General features: G+C 46.5%; 1 protein-coding gene across 1 annotated transcript in view; it reads right to left on the bottom strand.

Moving 5' to 3' along the window:
• LOC119441667 (uncharacterized) overlaps positions 1 to 20,611 on the bottom strand; it is a 293,465-nt gene extending 272,854 nt beyond the window's left edge. Inside the window, exon 1 of the mRNA XM_037706262.2 lies at positions 20,439 to 20,611. The gene's annotated coding sequence lies outside the window, so the exon portion shown is untranslated. The remainder of the gene's footprint in view (positions 1 to 20,438) is intronic.
• Positions 20,612 to 21,386: the final 775 nt, after the last annotated feature.

Below are 21,386 nucleotides of genomic sequence, written 5' to 3'. Positions count from 1 at the left end.
CGCGCCGACAAATAATGATGAAAAGAAGTACTAGTTTCGTGAGCAACCCTCGGCGCTGTAGCCGGCAATGCTTGCGACGTGGTCGTCGGAGTGAAAAGAGGGGGTGAAACGTTATATTGCACTGGTCGTTGCAGCGGTTAGGGCCCAAAAGCGCTACGTTCACCCAGATAGACGCTAAATAATGATTTGACTTGGCTTCGTATATTAAAGCTTATTTTTAAATAGATGGCGCTAAAGTGGCGATCGCGACAAGAGCTCTGAGTGCAGTGATTACGGTCCCTAGAAATATTCTGGCCAGTATATTCTAGGAACCGTAGCTTCAGAAGTTATTTGATGTCGTTAAACGTGATATTCTGCGGTGAAGGGATCGAGTGGCGCGTAGTAGTTCTGCCGGTGTAGTGGTTAGCCCACTTCGCCTGCGCCCGTGTGACTGATTGTGTTGCCCAGTAGCTTCGTGGAAGCTGGTGTGGTTTGTGTGGATGACGTCACCGCTTGTGACAATCCATTAGTTAGAGGTGGTCACGCTGCCTTTAGAAGCGCGTACGAGTGCGAGAATCTTCACCCGTTTTTGTGTAGACAACGTCGAGGTCTCTAAATGTTAGCTAGAAAATCAACCAGCATCAAATTAAGTCTGCGTTTTCTGGCTGTGCCAACTTATGTTCGTAAGAGCAGCAAAATGACAAAAGATCCATTACATAATCTCCGTTCCATAAAGTCAGCTTTGCCGCATTATAGTCAAGTGAGTGGTAAAGCATACGTAGTGTATTGCGGTGAAGTATGTGAAAAAGTGGACAGGGGCCACAAGGCCACTGTGGTGATTTTCTTGTTTTGGGGCCATGGCTGTGCGCTTTCAAAAGGCATCGATAGAGAGGAATCACGGTCGAAGCGCATGGCACGAACCTGGTCGATGCATCACTTGGAAAAAAGGAAACGAATAGGGGTGAGTGAGGCAAAAAAAAGCCTTGTCTTTTGTATGATATGTAGGACAAACTGGCCGCTGCATCAATGATCGAATGTGGAAGCATGCTAAAAACATGACGACAGACTTGAATGCGCATCTGTCAGCGAGCTGTGAAGCCTGCCTTTGTGCGAGATTTCATGATGTGAAGATCCTACGCAGAAGTAAAGATGAAATCGCATGTGAGCTATTGAAAGTGTTGTACATAAAAAAGTAGTGCTTGTGTAAGTGAGACCTCTGTTGTTTTGTATGACGCGGAACTTCCTTTCTTTAGGTCTGCAGAATGATTGTGTTAAGCCTGATAATCTCCCTCTGTAGTCTACCCGAAGTGGTTGATGCGCCTACGCATTGGGAAAAGTAAATATACAGTATCCCGCTGTGTTTAGAATAAAGTTATTAGCAGCACCTGTGACGCGTTTCTGTGTATCTGTGTATTTGTGCCTTTGCCCTACAATATGTCGTTCAGCAATCATATTGTGGTTGTGACAAATAAAACCCCAAAATTTTATTTAAAGCAAGTAGTATTGCATAAGGCCAAATACTTATATAAGATCATCTGATAGCAGCTACGTTTAACAAAATTTAATACTTTCTAAAACAGAAACTTTCAGATGGTTTGAGCAAAAATCTACTTATGCCAAAATTATTGCCATCATTTTATACGGCCTATTCTGCCTTACTTTCTTTTAAAGCAAAATTATATATGCAGTGCAGGTGCTCACCACACCTAAAAAATTGGCACCACTCATTAAAGCGCATTGTATTGTTCCAAATGACAGCGCAAGCTTGCTTTGCGATTGTTAGCCAATGAAATGATTGTCAAACTTGAAATCACGGACTCCTGGACAGGATAACTAGTCACATTGGGCACCCTTTCATCAGTTTTTGTCCACAAAATCAAGCAGATAAAGACATTAACCTGAGTCTGCAACTGCTAATGCATTCTGTTTGGGAATGACAATTTTATGGTCATTAACCCAAGCCAAAAAACCTCCTTTTCTGGAGCAGAGACAGGTTCCTGGATTACACCATGGAAGGAAAGCTCGTGAGCCTTTGTCCTGCTTCAGAAAGAGCTTACTGCTGGCACGTTACACGATGCAGCTTACTTTCGTGAGTGTTGGGTGAAGTGCCAGTGTTGAAGATCAGTCTTTTGCGCAGAATGGCAGTTTGAGGTTTAGTGGGCTTGTACGAAGACAAGATGATAAATTCCTGGTTTTAACAGGCTGTTTTGGTGATAATACGTCAAGCTTTCTTGTGACTACTCGCACAGGTGGTCCGTTAGTCTCGCTCTGAACTTGACATTTAGCTGTATGTCCCAGAAGATCCGAATAATGATCTGCTCTAGTTCACACCTAGCGAAGAATGCTCGAGTTTCCAAGCTCTTGATTTTCTGTCAGCATTCTTGAACTCTTGCTGCCAGTAATTTCTTCCCAGCTGGCTGAATTATCTCGAGGCCCCACGCTGACACTACCAATGATTTCAAGTGTAGACTTTTCGGGATACGGTTCTTGCAAGGAAATGTGGCACTTACAGAATTATATTCTGGACGCGAGTCAGACGAACCAGTAAGTCTTGATAACAATGTTTTGTGGATAAGTTCTGTAGAAGGTATTGTCAAGGGTTCGACGAAAATTCATTTACCCAGGTAACATGACCATAAAGTTGTGGTGAATGGCCAAGTGCCTAGCATCGTGTTTGCGACGATACAATTTTTCATAAAACGTTTAACTTCTGCAGGACTGCACACAAGATGTAACCAAGACTTGCCGGTTCATTTCACTCACATCTTGAATAGCCACCTGTAAGTGCCACCTTTTCTTAAACCACACTTGCAAAACCAGGAGTCTTATCCTGAAAAGTCTTCAATTGAAGACATCAGTAGTGTCAATGTGGGGCCTCAAGATAATTGAGCAAGCCGAGAAGAAATTGATGACAGTACAATTAAATGTATGCCAACAGAAAATGAAGGGCTTGGAAGCCTATGTATTCTTCGCAAAGTGCCAACTACAGGGTCATTGTTCACGAGTTCCCGGCTGCGTAACACTATGCCAACTTCATGCCGACGCAAAGGAAACACCAGGGCAGGCAGTTGGAAGACAAGAAATTTAGTGCTCTAAGAAAAATGCGGCCACTCAAACCATGGAATTTATGTTTAATTTGTCTTCTTACAACTACACTAAACCTTAAAATGCTGTTTTGGGTAAGGGAACAAACATAAACACTGATGCCTTGCCTGACTCTATGAGAGTTACCTGCGCCGTGAATTGTGCCGTCAGTGCACTTCCTTCCGAAGATGAGGCGCGCACCTGCACTGTCAGTGTGCTGCCCTAATCGCAGAAGCACATCCTACAAGCTTGTATGCCTAGCAAAGATGCTGTGTGTGGCTCCAAAACCCATAGAACCAACGAACGCAAACCCAAACCTCGTCCTTCCACCACTCGCTTTATATTTCTGTGCAAGCAGTAAAATTGGATGGTGTTAGTAGTGTTCTGTCCTGTCACCTCCTTGCCTTTCCTATGAATTTTGTGCTAAATAAGGCTTTTTCTTGGTGAAAGAGTGCTAGTTTAGGGCATAAACCAGCTCCATGGCAGTTTGCAATTAAGGAGTGTGAACATTTGCTGAAAATAGGTCCACTAAGAATATTGCAAAAAGAGCACTTTAAAAAACACACAAGTGTATCTGTCACCATGACCAACCCTTGTGTCTTCTATCTTAACATATTTCTCAAAAGTGATATCCAGGTGCAAGCTCTCCATAGTATATTACCTTGTCAATGATGAAGCAAAGCACACTGGTGCCTGGATGTTGTGGGACCAACTCAGGTGTGGAGATCAGCACTGATCAGCAACACAGCACAGTCTGTTTACCCTTTCTCTGTAGGCCCAGCCATACCTGCATTAATACAAGTAGGCTTAGTGTCACGTGAGTATAATATAAAAAGTGACACTGTGAACAAAGCAATTCTTGTTAGGCATACATATGAAAAAATTCAGATATTCTTCATTAGCAAGCTTCACTTTGAATAACAAATCCTGCACTATAAGAAAAATATGATGCATGAGCCATGTATGCAAGAAAATTAACTGAAGATTCCTTTTTTGCCTCCCTCCTCCTCCTCGTGTATAGATGGCAGTCAGGTTAAGTAAACTAGGCCAGACAGACACACAGTGTAAGCAAAGGTGGTCACAATTATGATAACGTAGCACGACATGCATCCTTACAGCTGTTTTAATGTTTTTGTAAGCTGGCCATCCGGCAGGCACTGCAATGTTAAAGCACCCATAAGCTAGCAGCATTACCAAACAGGGCTAACCAATAAGTGTCCCCAGCAGCATAATTCGGCATGTCTACCAGGAGGCTTTCATTAAACTTTGACGACTAGCCTCCTATGGCTTGAGCCCATTTTTTGTCAACAGAAGGCAAGCTTTAAGCATCTGCACAAGGGCACTGTAAAAAATACCACATTAGCTTCCTACCTAATTTCACCTTTAAAATAACATTGGCAACTTCAGTACCATGTGTAGAAACAATCAAACTGTTTGGCAATCAAGTAAGCATCCCCTTATCATACACGCAAATATCAGCAACACTACTACTGATATATGGGAATTTTATAGACAAAAGCACCAAGCGCAAGACCTGGAGCTTGGGGAAGTTGGTAACAGTTCATTTTCATGGTGTTCACAGCACACACATACCAAAAGAATAAACGACAGGCAGTGAAAAAGAACTGTCCTCTTTCGCACTCTGTGTGCCTTATTTCCTTGGAATGTGGGAGCTGTGAATGCCCCCATCTGCCTGTCCCTTATCTTCTTAGAAAGTGTGCACTGTGAATAGCATGGAAAGGATCATAGAGACCAGATAATGCTACAATAGATAAAAGAAAACATGCTCTCTGATGGAACACGTCTTTAAGCAACATTATTTTCAACCAACATCCTAAGCCTGCCGCGCTTAGAAAAGCTCACTCAAATTGCTGTGCAAGACAACAGTTTGCTTTTACAGAAAATAGAGTTACATCCTATTATTTTGCCAAACTGGTCCTTCAGTATTGTGAAAAGGTGGTATCATTAAAAACCAGTTAAATTTTTGTGTAATAAAAAGCCTACAGTCAGTTACAGAGATCAGGCTTGATATAAATCTGCCAGTCAACACGGTAAATCATTATTTCCATGACTGTTGAGGTAAAAAGAATCGCTGACAAATTCCCGACACACTATACAAGTTTTGGGGAAGACAGTTCTTTCATACTGCAAGCGTTTCACAGACCTCCTGTAAATACAGTATGATATAACTTATTGCAGGACATTTCAAACAGATCTTCTTTATGGCTTCTTAAGGACTTGGGAAATGAGGAGTAACTGCAGTGACATCTCTGAGCACCTCAATGACAATACTGGTGATTACATGGCAACACAAACATCTGACATGCAAGATAACTTTCGGGCAGTGTTGTCTCATGCCACATCATTCAGACAAAACTTTAAGCGGACACTTAAGGAAAAATACTTATTTGAGATGCATTATTTAATTACTCTTCCGCAACCCCAGAAAAACTGCAGTTACCCATAACTGAAGTTATGCTTGATAAGCTAGTAAATACACAAGAACGAAATACAGGTGGTAAAACCACAATGAGGTTCCCGCATCTGCTGGCTGTCTGCTAAGCCCTAGTTAATTTGTTTTTGGCAAAAATTTACTATATTGCATGCTAAAAGAGGCGAGAACTGAACTTAGCAATTTTTGAGCAAGTGTACTGAACCGCAACAGCCAAAATTTACGATAATACTCTGGAATGTACAGTCTCCCAACGTACCAGCGGTGATGTTTCGCCACAGAATTTGAGAGGAAATGCAACTTTCACCTTCATTTTCTTTTCCAATAAATACCCTCTCATCACAAAACTAACACAAAAAGAAAGAATAAATGATGCGTCTAAACTGATTCAGTGTCTCCCTTTAGTGTTCCTTTAAAGCCAAATCCGTAAGTTTATTTGGTGAGGTATGTGTCCAGAGTCATTTTGTACACATTCAGACCACTTATTCTTGGCCGTACCTAAGTGCCTTTGTATGCCATGCAACATGAAACCGAATAACAGGATTCACTGTTAAGGGAGAAAGGAATGGGATTCGCCTAGCATGGCGTATCTGCACAGGCTTTAGGGAAAAGTGGCTTTCATGGCCTAGATCAAAATATAAAATAAAATCACACTTTGGGCAGGTCTCACGTTATGGTACTACCTTAAACACTTGACAAGTGCTTATTCAGTCTATACTTATCCCAAAAGCTTGCTAATGACATAGGCCCTTTTTGCACTAATGGTGTCTGCGCCAAAGAGGCTAAGGCTAAATGTTAGGTAGCCACACACATTTTAACAATCAAATTCAAGTGCATTATGACTTTTGTCTACCACTTTTAATAACGTGTAGTGGTTGATATAGCACATTATGATCTAATTATTGCAGGACAGCATGGCCTGAGCACAGTGTGCCTAAACCACTTTTGTTAGGTGAGAAAGTACTGTTTCTGGTACTCTTTTGGGGAGCAGCCCATGCCTTATTCACAACAAAAACCTTGTTTCCATGAGAATGTCAGACAATCGCATATTTCAAATTGACCCTTTGAAATGCAAGCAAAGTACAGCATGCTTTCGAGGTTACCACTAACTATTGAAACGCACATCACCAAGTTCTGCAGTCCACATCATAACTAGGCTTGCAGAAGCAAGTTGACAGAATAATAAGAAGGTGAGAGATATTGTCCCCACTATAAGAGAAGCAATAACAGAGTTCAAGCTCTCTCCCATATAATATGCGGAAGGGCAAAGCATACCCAGCTTTCGGTTACACTCTCACCTGCGACCACTGAACCAGGCTGACTGACATGCGTAACCAGCAGTTTGTGATACTACATTATCAAACCTGCAATTTATGTGACATTAGAGATCAGCTTCAAGTTTGATGCTATGCTGCTCTATGGATTTGTTATGAACTGACTCCATTTAAATGCTATGCTTCATGGTTCGTTGCAAGCTTCAGGAATTTACTTATTCATTTATAAACATACCTCATAGGTTCCAGCTGGAGTCCTGCATAAGGTGGTAGGAAGAACATTGTGAGCCAAAAAAAGAACATACAATAAAACAAGTCAAAAAAGAAATAAATACTCGTTCACACTGTGATTACTTATTTGGCAGCTAGCTTATAAGAGTGAGTAGAAACGTTTCCATGCTGGTAGTACGTTAGAAGAATAAATAACAAGAGATTAAATAGAAGATTCAAACACTTTCAAGGCACCTTTCGTGGCTTTTTCTTTCGACGTCCCTTTAGGAATGGGAATCAATGAACAGCCCCCCCCCCCTAAAAATGAGAAAAAAGTGTAATACATGATTTTTAACTACTTAGAGAAATAACTCTAGGAACACAGAATCTGTGCTGACATGTATGTTAGGAATAGGGTGCAGTGACACTTGTAATAACTTGCAATGCCCTTCTGCTTTCATCGGACAATTCATAACAAGACATAAAAGGATATGTGCAGCTCAAAACACAGTTCCTAAAAAAATGTCCCTATACATTCAGCAAGAAGCATATCATGCATATCTACTCAAGCCCCCAATTATAATTAACTCAGAGGAGGCTACTTAGGTATATTGAATAAACTGAAGGTAGGCGACATTTTAGAATATACAGTTCAAGTAGTACTTGAATCGTATATCGAAACTGGCAGTTATGAATATGGCATCTAAAGCAAAAGTGTTGTACAATATGCCAAACCTGCCAGCCTGTGAACTTTATATTTTGCAAAAATCCTAGACACAATCCTGTGTTGGAAAGTCACCATGTATTTTCTTAAAGCTTTCTCTCAGCGCCTACATTGTCCAATAGACACATTATTAACCAATAACTTGAAAAGCAGAAACAGAACATTGTTTTTAGACCAGTGCGCTTTTTTCAGTGCTTTTGCTGTTGCCGATTTAGCCGGCTGCACGAACTCATCTCAATAAACTCGTCTAATACGGGTGTCGTACAGTGCATTTTTCATCGCAATCAAGCCCAATCCGAATCAAATTCCTAACTTGTGATTGGCTATTTTTCGCAAGCAGCACGAGGAAGCCAATTTCAGTAGCTAATGTCGATCTGGATCGGGCTTGATCGCGATCAGAAGTGTATGTGTGACACCGGTATTGATGAAGTGCCCTTCTGGTATACTCGTTAGGGATTTTGCATTGCTAATAAAGCAGCACAAGTTCCATCACAATTTATCAATTGTTTGACATGCAATTTTGCAATCTCATACCACCCCATCTTTCAAGATTCTTACAACATATCCCCAATAGAATTTCATTCTCATAACTCAATGCAACAATAGTAAAATTGTAGAATCAGCCCAAATTTGTAAATCTCACCAAAAGATTCAGGACCGATAGCAGGTACGAATTATACCAACAGAACCTAGAACTCATAAGTGGCAGTGACCGTTTTGTACACACCTTGTCAAAGCAGGCAGATCAGATTCCTAGTCGGGCTGCTCAGGCTGCATTTTGCTACAGGCTCCCATGTGGTGTAGAGATGCTTCCGTTTCACGAAATTGTGACATCCCTAAACAATAAGAAATGTTCAGTTTATTGCAATCACTGCTGAAGCTGCAAACATATGATATAACAACATCGCGTTAAATTGTGAAAAGGCCTCATACAGCCGGCTACATGGTTGTGTAAATATCTCATTCTGACATCACGGGCAGTTATTTAACCTGTCAAATGCACGAAGACATACAGAACACTCAACACAAGAAACACAGGTTGTCTTGACAACCTATAAGCAGAAAAACGTGCATACAAGCTAAAATGTACTCATGAGTCAGACATAACAATCCGGTGCCGTCTCGCGCGTATGTTAGCTGTGAAGACAACACGTCAACGTACTTCTAGAAATATATATACCATTTCTCGCTGTGAAATTACGTACAGAAGCAGTGACATTCGCGGCTTCAATTTTTGTGCCCGTTCAGACTAAACGATACTCGGCGCTAGTATAATTCATAACAGAAAAAAAAGAAACAATAGATGAAGCTCTTGGCAGCATCCTATACTTGTTTGAGGGTAATTTTCATGAAACTTTTCCCTAAATGTGTACTACGGCATTAACAACGAACATTAGGAAAGCACTTTTATAATTTTTGTCGCTGTACTAATCATCTTATGCTCCGCATAACAAGGCACACACAATACACGAACCCTAAAAAAATCACAGCATATCCACGGGGTGAATGATGATGAGTGGGCGAAGCTCCGGAGGGAATCATCGGATCTCCCGCTTAAGGGGACGCTAGCACAAACGCGTTAGAGACGTGCAGTACTCTCTAGTAAGGGGGAGCGGCCACAGCGTCTTACGCAGCCATTTACACATGCCGGAACGTGCACCGCGTTTGCCGACGCCATCACATGACTGCTGAGAGAGTATACCCCCCGTATTCATAAACGCTCCTCGACTTGAACTTGACTTGCCACCGCCTTGGGCAGCGCGTTCGAAACGCGTTGAAGGTAAGGCGGAGAGGCCACAGCGTCTTACACCAGCTTCTTACACGGGCCGTAACGCGCTAGCACAAACGCGTTAGAAACGCGCTAGAAACGCGGCCTTTCGTTAATGTTGGGTATTTATTGCCATCGTGGTGCTTGTGTCTATGTGTGCTTCGTGGCGTAGTGGGCTAACGCCGCGCGCTCAGAAGCGAGGGGTCCCTGGTTCGATTCCGCGCTACGGACACAACTTCGGAATATTTTTTCTCATTTTTCTCAGACTGGTTACAAACTACTACTACTATGAGGGACGAACGGGTGCCGCTTTAAGGAGCTTCGCCCCTAAAATGCGCCAAGCGCCGGACTTACCTTTCGAGACATACTCGGCAAACGCTCCTTCGTGTCAGGTCCGGCGGCATCGACTGCACGAACGGTCCTTCCGGCATAAACACTGTTAAATTGCGGATGAACTACAGCACGTGATAGTACAACTTCCAACACATTCTTCCGTGCACTATGAACCGCTGCGAGATCGGCGAGAGTACCAGAGGCTGCTAATGAGTCGGGAACAAAGAAAGCGCGAATGGACAAAACTACGATGACCAACAACGCCGCACCGCACGAAAGATACAGCTAGCTAGCAGCGTTGCACAGGCCCAGGGGCTTAGCGATCGCTTATGCATACAAAAAAGAGCACATTTTCTCTCGGCAAAGCGTAAATATGATTCAACTACCACATGGACCATCCGCAATACAGCCCATACTACAGTGGCTAGAATGGGGAACTGTGACGAGCGGCACGCAGCGCCTACGGGGCGCATTGAAGCCGCCTGTAGGGAACCGCGAGGTGCGCGCGCTGTCGTTGACACATCGCCCGATGCGAGTCGCGCCGGCTCTGCTGCTTCAGTGACGCCGCCCGCCCTGACCTGTGGAAGGTTACGTTCGTTTCTTTTTGTGCTGCAGCAAGTCTATATGTGTAGTAATGGTGCGAAAACATTGTTTCGTGTCTGGATGCTACTATCGTACTGCTGCCCAATTTTTGGTCACCGTGAACTGTCATGGTTTCTACGATTTGGTCAAAGCTCCCAGCAGTGGCAACTGTGAAGGGGGCGATCTGACACTTCTCCTCAGCATTGAGGATGCAGACCATGACCTGGACGCACTGCAAGATAGTGGGAAGGTTGAAGAAGCTCCTCACATGATAAAGAAGTCCACAATGCTTTATTTACGCAGTATATAGCGCAGAAGCACACGGACGGTGAAAGCAACAGACGGAACACAGCGCTAACAACTGAGTGTTTATTGGACGAGAGCAGATATATATATATATATATATATATATATATATATATATATATATATAAAGTGAAGGTGAAGTGGACTTGGCCGCTCGCGCTCGCAAGGCGGGTGCTGGAGGAAAAGGACGACGAAGGTGAATATAGAACTGCCGGCCTAGGAACGGGTGCTGTCCCTGCGTTTCTCCTCATTACAATGGCGCAGTCGACGAAAGCCCCGTCTTAAGGCGCTTCAGCCTTCAGCACCGTGCTGCGGAGGCCTTTCGTTCTCCGGCATCTCGCCGTCCAGGGTTCGTCTGGCAAGGGAACGCCGTCAACGCTTCCCTTGGCATGGCTGCCATACCTAGGACTACCTTGATCCCCGAGCTGCCAAGGCATGCCGTTCACGCTGCCTTGGGAATGGATATTCGCCGTCCTGGGGCCTCCTGCGGCTAATGAACGCCATTCACTCTTCCTATGCCCTGGATCTCTGCCCCACGACACCATCGACAACTACGCCAGCAATGGATGCCGTGCACGCTCCCTTCGCCACTGGTCTGGCAGGCCCGAGTACTGCGGCCGCTGCCGTCACCTCAGGGTACGTGTATTCCGCCCCTGGCTCAACGGGCGGCTCAGCCGGCAGCTTGTCCGACGCCATGCGAGCCATCTCGCTGCTGACACAACAGCTCGAGGTTATGACGAACACCTTCGCATCCCTCAGCGGTTTCGCGGTTGCACCTCATATTGAGACAGCGCTTCGGTCCCTCCGTCAAGAACCCGTCCTGCCTGGGAACGCCGTTAACGCTTCCCTTAGCGAGACTATCATGCCCGGCGCTACTTCGACTGCTCAGCCAACAAGTTATGCCGTCCCAGTCAGCTTCCTTGGTGGTAGAACCGGCTGTCGCTCCTACAACGACCGCACTGTCCGTAGACACCGGCCCTAGTTCCACGGGAAGCTGGACAAGCAACCTGGCGGGGAGGAGGCGCTGCGACTTCCAGCAGCCGGCTTGCATAAAAATACCGCCGTTTCGCGGCTTTCAAGATGACGTCATGCTTTGGCATCACGCCATCAATGCCTTGGGGGATCGGCATGCTTGGCCAGACCACAAAGTATGGGTGGTTGCAGCCAAACGACTTTTCGGTGCTGCAAAGGCATGGGACACCTACGAGGCGTCAAGCAGCAGTCCTGGCCTGAATGGAGCGCAGCGCTGATAGCTGCTTTCGGCCGGCATCCTTGTGCCTGCGGTGAGTCCGACCAGCCAATTTCTGCGCATGGCGCTCCTGCGAGCTACCGCTTTGACGCTGTGGCAGGTGTGCCCTGCAGCAGCCCTCAGGCAGAGAGAGAGAGAGAAATAGAAGAGAAGAAAGGCAGGGAGGTTAACCCGACGCACGTCCGGTTTGCTACCCTGCACTGGGGAAAGGGGTATAGGGATGAAAAGAGAGAGAAAGAAATAGAGAGAGCACTGTTTCGCGCACAAAGAAACTTCGCACGAAGTCTACAGACGGTCGCCAAGACCTGTCGACTTGAGATAGTGCAACAAGGCTTTCGTGGCTTTCTGTGCCATCGACGCATACGGCCATGGTCCAAGGTCTTCATTTCAGAAAATGGTCGAGAGTCCAGCCGGTTTAATGCTGTCCGGAGAGCATCACGCTCGACGTCGAACTGGGGACAGAGACACAATACATGTTCAATTGTTTCTGTAGTTCCACAAGAGTCGCACATGGGCGTATCCCCAATTCCAATGCGGAATGAGTAGGCCTTTGTAAATGCCACCCCGAGCCAGAGGCGGCACAAGACTGTCGCCTTAGAGCGGGAAACGTTTGATGGCACTTGTAGCTTCAAGGATGGGTCAATTTTGTAGAGATGACACTTCGGGAGGTTAATAGAAGACCAATATTTGTATGTCATAGCTGTAGCCACGATATGAAGTTTTCCTGCAGCGTCGGTCCTGGATAAGGGGATTGGCACTGGTCGGCCTTCCAGATGAGCAGACCGGGCGGCTTCGTCGGCGAGGTCATTACCAGCAATGCTGGTATGTCCCGGTAGCCACTGAAATATAATTTCATGCCCTTTAGCGATAACTTGATGGCGGTCTTTCCTTATCTCATATACCAGCTGCTCATGAGTCCTGTGATAAATGGCAAAATGCAGACTCTGAAATGGTGCCTTATAATCACAAAATTCAGACCCTTTAGCTTGCTTTCAGTATTGTATAAATATTCACCAAGATAATTTCCAATAGAATCAGGACAACACTTGACTTCAGTCAACCAAGAGAACAGGCTGGCTTCAGGAGGGGTATTCTACGATGGACCATATCCATGCCATCAATCAGGTGATCGAGAAATCTGCGGAGTACAATCAACCTCTCTATATGGCTTTCATAGATTATGAAAAGGCATTCGATTCAGTAGAGATATCAGCAGTCATAGAGGCATTGCGTAATCAAGGAGTGGAGGAGGCATACGTGAATATCTTGGCAAATATCTACAAGGATTCCACAGCTACCTTGGTTCTCCACAAGAAAAGTAGAAAGATACCTATCAAGAAAGGGGTCAGGCAAGGAGACACAATCTCTCCAATGCTATTCACTGCATGCTTAGAAGAAGTATTCAAGCTCTTAGACTGGGAAGGATTAGGAGTGAGGATCGATGGCGAATATCTCAGCAACCTCCGGTTGCAGATGACATTGTCCTATTGAGCAACAATGGAGAGGAATTACAAGAAATGATTGAGGACCTTCATCGAGAAAGTGCAAGAATTGGGTTGAAGATGAATATGCAGAAGACAAAGATGATGTTCAATAGCCTGGCAAGGGACAAGAATTCAGGATCGCCCGTCAGCCTCTAGAATCTGTAAAGGAATATGTTTATCTAGGTCAATTACTCACAGGGGACCCTGATCATGAGAAAGAAATGTACAGAAGAATAAAATTGGGTTGGAGTGCATACGGCAGGCATTGCCAAATCCTGACTGGGAGCTTACCACTGTCGTTGAAAAGAAAAGTGTACAATCATTGCATTCTACCGGTGCTAACATACGGGGCAGAAACTTGGAGGTTAACAAAGAAGCTCGAGAACAAGATAAGGACCGCACAAAGAGCAATGGAACGAAAAATCTTAGGAGTAACGTTAAGAGACAGGAAGAGAGCGGTGTGGATCAGAGAACAAACGGGGGTAGACGATATTCTAGTTGACATTAAGCGGAAGAAATGGAGCTGGGTAGGCCATGTAATACGTAGGATGGATAACCGGTGGACCATTAGGGTTACAGAATGGATACCAAGAGAAGGGAAGCGCAGTCGAGGACGGCAGAAAGTCAGGTGGGATGATGAGGTTAGGAAATTCGCAGGCGCAAGTTGGAATACGCTAGCGCAAGACAGGGGTAATTGGAGATCGCAGGGAGAGGCCTTCGTCCTGCAGTGGACATAAATATAGGCTGATGATGAATCACAAAATATGACCCATTTTTGAGGTGTCTCTTGCAGAAGGTATTGTACAGCAGCACGCAGGGCAGCAGCTCTGGCGCTGTTGATGTTGTCACGTGTGACAGTTTGAACTTGAGTGTGGTTTTCGTAGCCGGAATGACAACGGCACCTGAAGACACCTCAGGCAGAGTGGTGAGGCGCAGTCACCGGCTCATCGAGTGTCGCCGTCGGCTCTACCGAAGACGGTGGGAAGCGCATGGCGACCACCTCTCCTACTTTGACATGGTTATCTACGCCAGCCGAGATTCCGTGACTTCAGCCCCACGAAGCTCGGGAGCAACACAAATAACCGCTGCCGTCAAGGTTTTGACATATGGCATCGCGGCCTGCCGCGCTGTGGACCACGGTTGCGAGCTGCTTTTCCCGCCGCGGGTCTCGGACTGTGCTTCAGCATCCGGCACCACACCATCGCTGCCGAGTCCGAGATGACCTCCCACGCGCTGCTGTTGGCGACGTGGTCTCGGGCTCCACACGCGAACCACATCTCTTTACTGCAGGGCAGCCGTTGGCCGAGTGCTTTCAGGTGCCGCTGGGAGACAGCGGGAAACCCAAGGGAGAGCAGAGGCCCAGGAGGACATCGGTTTCGGCGCACATACGGCTCTCTACTGGTTCTAGCTTTAATGAACTCGTAACTCCTACTTTCGCGGCACACATCCCGGGCCGGGTATCTCCTTCCGATGGCCCGGCTTCTATCCAGGACAGTTCGGCTGCACGCGACTTTTTGCCAAGACCTCCCGGGTTGGGCACCTCGCAGGGCCTTGGACCGGCGGCTGTGTTGCTGGGAGGGTGCGGGTCGCGTCACACGTCAGCATGGAGGCTCGCGCCGTCGTTGCCTCGAACACAGGGCATGCCGGTCCGACGTGCTGCAGATGACCGCGACCACTGCGGCAATCCCCGTTTGGCGAGACAGACGGCGGTTCGGCGTCCGAGACGGCCTGCCATGCTTTGCCAAATAGGACGGGACGGTCATCGGCGAGATATGCGACCCCAGCGCAACACTCAGTGCCAACCTCCAGAGCAGCTGGTTGCGCGCTGGACGGATCATCAACGACGACGTCAAACCCTGGACAAGTTGCTTAGTTGCAAGCGCACCGGAAACTTGCAGCGTGGCCGAGTGTGAAGGCGAAGTGAACTTGGCCACGCGCGCTCGCAAGGCGGGTTCTGGAGGAAAATGACGATGAAGGAGAATATAGAACAGCCGGCCCAGAAACGGGTTCACAAAAGGAATGTACAAGGAAGACACAAAAACAAATCAACCTAGTAAGTTCAAATGACACAGGCGCCTAACCCGACAAACACCCAGTTCTTAGCGCTGTATCCCGTCTGTTTCTTTCGCCATCCGTGTGCTTCTGCGCTACTGTGTAAATAATGTCATACCAACTAGCCCACCAGTCTGTCGTTCGAATCCGCAATGCTACCCGACCATGATTACCTGAAAAGATGAGCGACTCGCAGCTAGTCTTCTGCATGACAGGGTAAATACACTGTAGTCTGTGTGCAAGAAATGTTTTGACGAGCTCCTTGTTGCCACCGGCAAAGCCATCGAACAGGTGGCGATGTTCACCATGTTCTACCTAAATGGGGGCCTCATTCACCCTTCAGAGAAGCTCTTCTCATTTGTATAGACGCCCTTGAAACCACTGTTTTCGATGTGGTTCAGTTACAACGAGCTGCACAGTGACAGCTTGGAAGAGCTTGTCTACCGTCTGCACAAAAACGACGTCATATTGGGCAGTGCACCGCATGGCCCCAGCCTTACCAACCAAGCTACAAAATTATTTTTGGTCATCAGTTTTCTCTTCTAAACAAAGGCACTCAACAAAGAGAGAGTCTTCCCGTGAAAAAAAGAAGCACCTGAAGCTCAGTCGCGTCACTTAGCAGAGAATAGCATCAGGCTGACAACGTTCTGTTTGAACTGTTTGTCAACAATTTAAAACATTTTTTTTCTCATGAGAAAAAAAAGCACCAGCTCAGGTGCGTCTTGTAGCAAAAAATAATCGATGACGGAGAATGGTTTCTTTTATACGGATTGTGAGCCACTCTTCAAAATTTAGTTGTTTGTGTAAACAGTGCGTCAAAAAATAAAATGTTTACTTCTGAGTTACCACTGAGAATTTTCTTGCTTTGCATTCGATAAGGTGTCAGCCGGAGTAAATCGTCTAAAGCAAGCTACCTTCTACCATCGACGCGCGCTCAATCGGATTGTTACCTTGGCGACTTTCACTTACGAAAGGGCTAGCATAGCCACTCTATCGCCATTTGCCGCCATGCACGAGCGAGAATATGTAATACGAAGCTTTTTTTTTTTTTGTTATTGCATATTGGGCTGCGCGCGCGGACGATCGCATTCCACGCAGCGCCTTGCACTGCGGCTGCTAGCCGCCGTCGTGACCGATGTGTAAGTAGGGTGCTCGATGCACAGCGCCGCTTTCAGGGTGGGGACACCCACGCTTTTCGGCGCCATCTTGGTTCTATCCAATACGGAGGCGCTGGGCGTGTAGCGGCTGTAGATTAACCATTGGACAGAAAGGGCGGCGGGCGTGCTAAGGGCGATACCAACGTGATTTAAATGCAGATTTTCTGCTTTACCATCTGATAAACAGTTTGCTTGCATAGAGTGTTCGTTTCAAAAGAGGTTGTCCGACACTTTTCGCGTGTTTCGCTACCTGAAGGTAGCACGATTTGTTTGCGAGGTTACCCCCTTTTTTATTTATTCATTTCACTGGTAAGCGACCCACAAATATTACTAGAATTGTACACTTTATGAAAGGTTAAGTTTGAAGCTCTTTTAATAGTAATCTTGCTTCTTAGGGTTTTCCCGTCATATTTATGAAACTGGGAAAAATATTGAGACGTTGCGTGAGTAGGCCTGCAGCAGTTCAGGTGCCTGCTGAAGAATAAAAATGCATTGAGAACAGCTTCCAACACTCAAACACAATTTATTTACAAAAGTAAGCACTAATTATTCCACTTTATAAGCTCTCAGCGAGGTTATCTGGTTAAAATGTGGTTGCCCTACTGCACGCTCGTACCTGCTACAGTCTTCCTAGCATAACACTCAGTTGCCTTTTCAGGAGTGTTAAGCCATCGCAGATAGATGTGGAGATGTGTGGACACAAATCGCTCAAGAAGTTTTCCAATCACATCTTTGTGCTGATGACGTGGGTTTTCTGGCAAGGTTACATCCTTTCCAATAATTTCCTTCGGTGCTTTCAATTGTGTTTGTCAGACAGCTCAGATCTTGAGCTTCAGCAAAAGACTTGAGAACACCCTCACATTAAAAAAACAAAGTCCAGAATTTGTCTGCTTGCATAAATTAATATTTGCAGCCTTGGAAATATTCATTTAGTTGATCAAGGTGGTGTTCCTGTCCAGGTTCTTCAGCCACTAGCATGCACGCATAGCAGTGTTCCACAGTGCGGATAATCGGCTTCAACAAAAAGCCTGCCAAGTGGGCGAGCATATCTTATCCAAGAAAAGAAACTTCCTCTAAATCGAGTATGAAGTTGCTTCTCTCATCACTCTCTTCCGACTGAGTGATGCTTTGTGCTTGTTTAATTCTTGCTGAAAAAAATCTACCAGGTAGGTGCTGTCATTGATCGCGTATCCAGGAAACGAGTTTACAAGTGCCCCAATACCTCTAGATTAAAAAAAAGGTCAATTCACAAACGTCTAGAATAAACCTACGCAGTTACAACAAGTCAAACACGCCGATCACACCATACTGCAGAGGCACGCCAACATATACAAGCAACTTCTCAGTGAAAATGAAAAGGATTACAAAGGGACATTAACCTTAACAAAATCATGATCCTCACTCGCATATCTTCGTTGTGTCCATCGGTACCCAGCTGTCACGCTTTACTTGCGCTCCCCTTTTCTTCCTTCGTTCAACGTCGCGGGGGTAACAAAATACGCGCGGCTCTTTCGCGGTCGATCCAGTGCACAGAGCGACAAAGCAGCCCGTCATGTTTCGTTAACAAGCACGAACATCACAAGAGACTACACAAAACACGAGCTATCGCACCACAACGCCACCAAGAAAGCAAATGGAGCACGCGTCCGTTCAGCTCGACAGCCACCGCGAAAGAACCAACATGGCGCCAAAAAGCCAGAGCGGCGGCGCGGGGCGGTTCAAAGGCTGTCCCCACCCTGTAAGCGGCGCTGGCATCGAGGCGCCCTAGGGATGCTCGGAGGCGACCGCCATCTGGTGGAGTTTCAAGAAACCCAGCGGCTCGCGCGAGCTAGTTCATAGCAGCAGCGCCCGCAAAGTCGGGTGAAGAGGCAAAGAAAGCTTCGCTTTATAACAGTGTCTCAGTAGACCCAACCTCGCGTTGATATCTTTGAAAGCGATAGCTAAAGCGTTGTGAGTAAGAGATGCGCAGTATATTTCAGTGACGAGCGCGTTCCTTAGCAACCATGGTGGGGAGGGAGAGAGAGAGAACTCTATTCGTCATAGATGGTGGACCTTGCAAAGAAAGCAGTATTTTTATTCAGCATTAAAACCTGCAATCACAATCACAAGCATGCAAACACAAGACACGATGGGCTTTACCTTGCAGAAACGCATCACAGCGCCTCAGTAGTATGAGAGACACGCAGCGAATTTCGAAGACCTCCCGTAACTTTGAAAGCGATTAGCTTTATTTTTTACTCTTTCGGCCGTTTCCATGGTAGGTCGGTGGTACTTTGGACTTGGAGGAGGGAACGCGAGCAAATGGCTAAGGGAAAGGGGCGTGCTTTTGGGCGAGGTAGGAAACTGAGGGTGTGGGGGAGGGGCATCTTGCGCAAGAACCAACCAGAGTCCCAGACTTAGTGAAGGCATGAGCGCTGACTTCATCACTACGTCACGCGGATGTGGCCGCTGCCACGCCGCGCGATGTGCATTGCTCGGACATGTCGAGGAATGTGCACTGGTTATAGTGCGCTAGTAATTTGTATTATGCGTGAAACAAAAGTCGTGATTGCTGCGTGCCTAGTGTGTGTGTGTGTGCGTGTGTGTGTGTGTGTGTGTGTGTGTGTGTGTGTGTGTGTGTGTGTGTGTGTGTGTGTGTGTGTGTGTGTGTGTGTGTGTGTGTGTGTGTGTGTGTGTCGGTGTGTGTGTGTGTGTGTGTGTGTGTGTGTGTGTGTGTGTGTGTGTGTGTGTGTGTGTGTGTGTGTGTGTGTGTGTGTGTGTGTGTGTGTGTGTGTGTGTGTGTGTGTGTGTGTGTGTGTTGTGTGTGTGTGCGACCTGAAATTTAGTGAAGATAATTTGTTGAATTTTATGGAGTGTAAAGTGAATAAAATCACCTGAATTTATACTTGAGAAATGTCTTAAGAAAGCGTGTGGCAAAAATACGAGACAATGCCTTTTGTTGGCGACGGCTAAAGATGGCGCGGCGCAATTAATGTGAATTAGAGGGATCTTTAGTTTATTAAATTTAATGAACGAATGAGTTTTAGTTTTCTGCATTTAAACAGAAAATCGCGGTGAAGCAAGAGGCCATTCGGCCCAACGCGGCTTCATCATGAGGTATACAAAACTTGATGTCGCGAAGCAAAAACGTGAACATGGGAACAGTTTCAGCCGGCATGCGCAGAGGAAAAAGCTTGCGCTAAGGGGAATAACAACTTCATTGGCTTCGTATCCTTGAATGGCGTCAGAACGCGCTCGGACAACCGCGCACTCCGGCTTAACACTCGGCGATGCAGCCGATCGTCGAAACCTAAACCAACAATGAAGGTTCCAGAATATAAAGTCGAATACGAATGTTGTATATAGGGTGAAGCGGGTATATATCGTCGCAGGCCCATTCAAGGCCTGAATTTGGAGCCGTCTCTCGGTTGCCTTCGCGTTTAGAGATGTGACCTCGAAAGGTCGGGGTGCGTAAAAGGCGGGGTGTTCTCGACCTCCATTTGTCATTTCGCGCGCTCAGCGGTATGTGCAGGATCACTGAGGGAGTGTCATCAGGAACGCGGGAGTAATTAGCGGCGCCGTCCACACGCTTTTCTATAGCTTAACTCGCCTTTCCTTGCGAGTGGCCGTTCGGCACGGTGCTTGCAACAGCACAACGACGCCTTTCTGTGGCAAGAGCTGCAGTGTGAACCCAGCTATAGCGCCGAGGCGAAAGGCGACTGCCTGAGTTTTGACTGCGACACTGGCATGCCCAAAGTCGTAAACGAAGTCAGCTCGAAGAAAGTATACAAAAGCTGGAACTCACGTTCTCGATGCAGTCTAGCCGTGTACGTCCTCGCTCACTTTGTGCCGTTCCGTACAATTGGCTCGCGCTCAAAGAAGGCACTCCCTTCTCCCGTGCCCGTCTCCGCGTATGCGTCAGAGAATCGCGGAGGATCTTGCGCGTGTACGCCTCTGGAGCGAGGATGGTTCCCTTACTCCATTTTAGTTGCGTGCAACGTTACCGACGCGAACGCGAAAGAAGGCAAGGATTTGCCCTGCGTTCACTGAGGAATCAAAAAACGCCGTTAGAGGGACCTTGCGAATATTGAAAGATAAGAAATGACGAAGTAAATAATTGCTCGTCAAGGAAACAGTACTACGCAGTTATTGTTGTTGAGAAAAAACAAGCGTACGTGGCAAGAAGCGAGGTGGGTATATATGTCGGCTAGTTAAGTCCCGCAGTTCTGCCGAAGCGTAAGCTGTGTCAGGTAAGCTGCACAAAAATTCAGTGCTCAGCAAATTGGCATACTGTAGGCACATCATTTGTACTGCATTATTGTTCGTGCTGTTTTGCGCGTGAACGAAGTACGTCTAGACCATCGACTACAGTGCAGGGAACTTGAGCGGACCAAAGCGTAGCTCTCTTTCGCGGGAGTGATTCGTCCTCTCGTTGGAGTTATCTTGACGGGCGCAGCCTGCTGCTGCAATTGGAAACCGCCTCAGATCTCACGGCCATTTCGCAGACAGCGGGCTGTCAGACTCATGCGCAACGCTGAGAGGCGATCCTTCCAGGGAAGCCATCTTGCGTTCAGTCAGCGAATTTTCTCAACGGCTGGTGTGGAGGATATCGGTGCCCGTTAAACCTCGGCTGAGACCGACGCTTTGAACTTCGAGGTGTTCTCGAATCCCTGAAATAACGCTGTTTCAGCTTTGCGTGCGATAAAAGCGTTATTAGAGAGTTTTCGAATAGGCGCCCTTATCTTTGCGGCGG

The sequence above is a fragment of the Dermacentor silvarum genome, chromosome 2 (assembly GCF_013339745.2).
Source record: "Dermacentor silvarum isolate Dsil-2018 chromosome 2, BIME_Dsil_1.4, whole genome shotgun sequence".
In the NCBI taxonomy this organism is placed as follows: Eukaryota; Metazoa; Arthropoda; class Arachnida; order Ixodida; family Ixodidae; genus Dermacentor; species Dermacentor silvarum.
The sequence above is the reverse complement of the archived record's forward strand: the minus strand, read 5'-3'. Positions and strand labels throughout refer to the sequence as shown.